The 6,000-nt window shown below is 35.6% G+C and overlaps 1 long non-coding RNA gene across 1 annotated transcript in view; it reads left to right on the top strand.

Moving 5' to 3' along the window:
• Positions 1-3,898, top strand: part of LOC143435552 (uncharacterized) — a 33,119-nt gene extending 29,221 nt beyond the window's left edge. Inside the window, exon 5 of the long non-coding RNA XR_013105923.1 lies at positions 3,778-3,898. This is a non-coding gene — a long non-coding RNA (uncharacterized LOC143435552). The remainder of the gene's footprint in view (positions 1-3,777) is intronic.
• Positions 3,899-6,000: the final 2,102 nt, after the last annotated feature.

Consider the following 6,000-nt stretch of genomic DNA (forward strand, 5'->3'; position numbering starts at 1 on the left):
CTAGATGTTAAATTCTTGAATACTGTGTTTTATCTGTTATGGTTTACTAGTGTAAACCAAATAGATCTAATAAAGGAAGTCACTGAAGTCTTATCAAGGGATTTAGAAAGAAAGAATCCAATGACAGATGGGTGGAGTAGCAAGGAGAGGGTAAGAGATGAAACATTTGATGTAACAGGGAACAAATCTGTTGAGAAATTTGCCTGTGAAGAAGGGTGCAATAGAGCAGTAGCTGCAGCAGAGAGCTGAAGAAAGGGGAAAGGCATTTTTATTATTAAAGACATTTTTACTTGTTGCAGATCAATTCATATAGCTATCCTTATGACCTGAACAGTATCATTTTATTCCTCTTTTCAAAATATGAAGGAAATGCTTGTTACTATCTTTAGCTCTCCCACTCTGATCATCCTGTTTGTGACCTTTGAGCATTTTTATTATATTTATTTATTGTGTATATATAGGCATGTGTGTCACACTTGAATTTAATTGTCTGCATTCTAGAAGCAGAAAGGATAACAATATGAACATATTAGATGTAGTATGATATTTCAAGTTCTAAGATGTTGATGGTACTATGATATTTAGAGTGTTATATTAAATACCTCAGGACTATGACCTTTATATTCACTTTTCTGCAAATTAATCACCACTACCTAGATGTTTCCTCATTTTACAGGATAGACTCTGAATTAGCTATGTAAATTTTTATTTTACTTTTCCCTGTTTCTAATAACATTATATAATCCTACTTGAATTTTTAAGCAAAATTTCAGGTAAGTAAATATTTCTTTGAATAACCTGAGTCCTAACCATGAGTCCTGGCTATACCTGTAGGCAGGAGGAAAAAATGGACTTTAATATCTCATGAAGTTGGAATGAATCTAAAATCGATTTTTTTGTTTAACCAAGCAGCTAAATATTCAGTACGAAACATTTTAAGCAGATAAGAAATTACTTCTGGAACTACAAAAAATACCTGAATACAACACAGTTAATGCCTCATGAAGTGTGCAGTCCAGGCCTGTACTATTTATGAATTAAGCAAAGAAAAGGCAGCTGCAGGAGTGAAGACCTTTTTGAAGTGAATGAGACTCTGTCTTTGAGGATCATAAGAATTTGATATTCTAATAATATGAATCATCTTAAGCTCTCTTTGAGTTCATTCACCTCTGTCACTTTTTCAAAGGATATATTCTTCAAACATTTTCCTCCACAATTAATCATGACTGAAAAATTCTTTGGTGAGTAGAATAATAGCTGTGCGCTCTGACTGGTTTCAACTTCACTTAAATTATTTTCTAAATAGCTTATGTGTCCTGTCAGCCATGACTCTTCCACTTCAAATGTGATTATTATTATCTTTTCTGCATTGAGGAAATGAAGATAATTAAATTCATAAAATTGATCAGAGCCACAATTTTTTTTGCAAATAAAATCAACCTTCATTCAAAGATTTGTCAAGAATGAATCTCAGTTTCACCACTTTATTTCTTTCCATTCTTTTCATGGTTAAAGGGCTATGACATCCTATTTACTGAAAATAATATGTCCTTGAGGAAGTCACACCAATGAACTCTATTCTTTAAAAACTAAATGGTATTGACCTATGATAATTCCATGAAATAATGCATGCATGACAATTAGAAGTCATATCCAAAGAAACATCATAAAACCATAAATTCCTTAAGCATGTAACCACAGATGATTTTCCCCTGAGAAATGACAAATATGTTTCAGCTATTTTAGTGACTCCCAAATAATATATGCTTAATGTAAAAAATCTTCATAACTGAAAAGGATAAATTAGAACAATCTCTAGAGAAGTCTATTATACCTAATTACTATACTATTAACATGTTGATATATATATATATATATATATATATATATATATATATATATATATACACACACAGGAATATACATATTCTCACCAGATAAATCAAATACATGTTGATATATATTTATCATTTCCCAGTTACCTTTGGGCTGGCCAGATAGCTCAGTGAGTAAATGACTTGCCACAAACCCTGATAACCTAAGTTCAGTCCCTGAAATCTGCATGATGGAAAGAGAGAACCAATTCTCACAAGTTGTCTTCTAACCTCCATGTGTGTTTTTTAAAAAGTAAAAAAAAAAAAAAAATTCAAAAATGATGAAAGAACATATCCCCAAACAAAATAAATAAAAAATTTAAATTTTAAAAATAAGTAGAGTAAACGTAATATGCACATGTTATCCATATGTTTGCCTATGGTTATGCATATAATACTTATAACCCATGTGGTTTAAATTACCATGTGAGCCTTTTCATAGGAACAGAAGGCCTTCCTTCCCAGCATGTTCAGGTTTATGTCAGAGTATTCCTCACAGCATCTCACAAGATGACTGGCAGGTTAATATCTCAATACAGGCATATTCCTCTGTGTGTTCTTAAAAAGTCAGAGAAATGAAAGGACTATTAAACACACTGCCTAGAGGTGTTTTCTTCAGAGCCTTTAGTACTAGTAACGGGAAATATAATGTAAAGAGTGCTAATAGGTCCTAGGAACCTGAAGCCTCACATTTGCAGTAGTGTGAAGGAGTATCAGTCAGAGGTGATGTCAGCATGCTTTAGAGTTGAAAACATTCATATCCAGTGGGGTTGCTTTCACCAACAGGAATGGCGTATGGCGGCTAAAAGTAAAAGCCTAGAGTCTGAGAAATCTGTTTAAGGAGAAAAACTAAAGTTAATGGAAGAATGGATACAGAAAATGTGGTACATCTACACAATGAAATCCCATTCAGCTATTAAAAACAAAGACATCATGAATTTTGCATGAATGAAGTAACCCAGTCCCAGAAGGACATGCATGGGACTGGATATTAGCCATAAAACACAGGATACTTACATTACACTCCACAGATCCAAAGAAGAAAAAAAAAAAAAAAAAAAAAAAAAAAAAAAAGACCCAAGCAAGGATGCTTGAATCTCATTTAGAAGGGGAATAAAACAATCATAGGAGGCAGATGGCAGGAGGAAACTTGGAGAGAGGTTGGGGTCTCAGGATCAGACATGGGGTGTGGGGGAGACAGGAGAGGCCATGAGAATGAATGGAATGGAGTAAGGGCATTTAGAGTAAGTCCCCAAGACATTGGATAGGGGAGGCTCCTCAGAATCAATGAGGGTGACCTTATCTGAGACTCACAGCAGTGGGGATAGAGAACCTGAAGAGGCCACAGGCGGAAACCTCAGTGGAGAGATAGAGACACTAACCTACCCATAAAACTTTTGACCTAAAATTCTTCCTGCTTACAAGAAATGCAGGGACAGGGAATGGAGCAGAGACTGAGGGAATGAGCAACCAATATCCGGTCCAATATGAGACCCATCTCATGGGTAAGCACCAATCCTTGACACTATTAATGACACTGTTATGCTTGCAGACAGGAACCTCGCATAGCTGTCCTCTGAGAGGCTCCACCTAGCAGCTGACTGAGACAGATGCAGATACCCACAGCCAATCAGTGGATGGAGCTTGGAAACTCTCATGGAAGATTTGAGGGAAGGATTGAGGGCCTTGAAGGGGCTAGGAACTCCACAAGAAGACCAACAGAGTCAACTAAGCTGAACACTTGAGGGAGCTCAGAGACCGAACCACCAACCAAAGAGCATACATGGGCTTGACCTAGACTCCCAGCACATATGTAGCAGATGTGCAGATGTACATGATCTTTTTGTAGGTCCTGAACAATGGGAGAGGGGGCTATCCCTAATGCTGTTGTTTGTCTATGCAGGTCTCAGTGGGGGAAGAAATGCCTAGCCCTTTGGAGACTTGATGTACCAGGGTGGAGGAATACCCAGGAGGCCTCCACTTTCTCTGAAGAGAGATCTGAGCGGAGGGATCAGGATGTAAAGTGAATAAATAAAAAAGAGAATTTTCATTTTCATGTAAAAATAATATACACATAAACACGTGTGTAAGTGTAGTGTGTATGTATGTGTGTGTGTGTGTGTGTGGTGTGTTAAGTAACAACTTTCCTCACATCATTCTTAAATGTGAATGTTATCCCCACATTTCAGAAGAGAAATAGGAATCAAGATAGGTATAGCTCTTTGTAATACCTTTCCTTTTCCAAATGAATAGCCCACCATTTCAAAACTCTGATGAACATGTAATATGTCTCATCAAGTTGGGTTAGGGTTATTGATGTATCTACTGCCACTTTTGGAGCAACAAAACCTGACTAAGAAAGTATAGCTAATGCTCAAATACAATGTCAAAACAAAAATAGGAAGAAAGATGAACCTTCATGAGTTCATGACTTGCACATGGTACAAATATATATATATATATATATATATATATATATATATATATATATATATATATATGTTTTGACATTGTATTTGAGCATTAGCTATACTTTCTGCATATATATATATATATATATATATATATATATATATATGCAGGCAAAACACTTATACATATAAAATAAATGAATCTTTTCAAATTAAAAACCTTTTAAAAAGAAAGAAATAGGAAAGAAAACTTAAGATAAACAAAAGAAGACTATGCAAAGATGCAAAGCAAGTCTGTTAAAAGGCAGTATTATAATCTGAGTATAAGGTAGCGTATACATTTGTGATTAGGGGCAAATAAGACTTTGGATTACCATCACAAGATGAACAAAATAACTATATTGACACTTTACATACCATGTCAGCACCTGGCCCTGACAGGTAAAAGATCACTGGACAGGTTATCTTCTATGTACACTTCTAACATACTCCTGTGAACACCAGGCCCTGGTAGGTAAGGGGTCCCCAGTCTCTTGATCCCAGGACATACTTTCAGCATGTATCATACTCAGGCTCACTCTAGCTTGGAAGACAAGTCTTCTCCTTTGACTTTCTAAGCCTTTCTATAACTTCCTTCACTCTTGCGCATCTAGAGAAGCAAGATCCCTTCCCTACCTTTAGTGCACACCCCAATTACTAGATTGTACTAAAGAGGAAAGCTAAAGGGTGTGATCTTCCTACACATGGTGCCCATACAGAATTGTCTAAACTCATAAAAGCTCTGGAATTAGAGGTTACAGGGTCCCCATCTTTAACACACATCCCCACAACACTTCGTGAACTTTGGCTCTTAAGATCATGAAACTGCTATTCTTCCTATGACTCCATAATGTATACTGTACAGACTCTGTTTTATGAGATCAGAGGTAGTGCCTCTCCCCTAACACCATGGAGCCTAGATAACCTTCACAATTCACAAAGGTAGGCATAATGGAATAACAACTGATCCATCATGAAAACTTTAAAAAGCCAAAGGAGCTTGGATCAATGTAGTTGAAGTCCCAAAAATGCACAGATGCCCATACCTAGAAAAGGTATTATAATAGAAGGGAAATTCTTGTGACAGAATTTCAATAAAACACCATATTAAAAATATCAGTCATGAGAGAGTAGTTTATTCCTCTAAGGGCTCATATTATAAAATCAAGATCTGAAATAATAACTGAGAGGAATCTCAGGGCCTTGGAAATGCAAACGAAACCACATCTAGAACTAGCCCGCAGAAGGCGATAATTAAGATGAGGACAGAAATCAGTGAAATGGAAACTACATTTAAATGCATAAAGTGGAGAGTAGGTTCTTTTTAAAAGTTAACAAGTTTGATAAATCCTTAGCCAAAGTAACCAAAAGAAAGAAAAGAAGGGCCCAAATTAATAACCTCAGAGACTAAAGGGCAGACATTCCAAGAGATAATCAACAATATCCCAAAGATTATAAAGATAACTGTTTTAAAAACATAAAAATCCATGAAAAATTAAAGAAATAGACGAATTTCTAAATGTATATGATTTTACTGAAGTTAAACCGTGTAGAAACAAAATTTTAAACATATCTGTCATAAGCAATGCAATTGAAGAATCAGTAACTTAATTCTACTGAAAAAAGGCCTAGTTTAGAAGGCTTTGCTGAAGAATTTTGTAGAGCTTTAAGAAGAA

Source organism: Arvicanthis niloticus, chromosome X (genome assembly GCF_011762505.2).
Source record: "Arvicanthis niloticus isolate mArvNil1 chromosome X, mArvNil1.pat.X, whole genome shotgun sequence".
NCBI lineage: Eukaryota > Metazoa > Chordata > Mammalia > Rodentia > Muridae > Arvicanthis > Arvicanthis niloticus.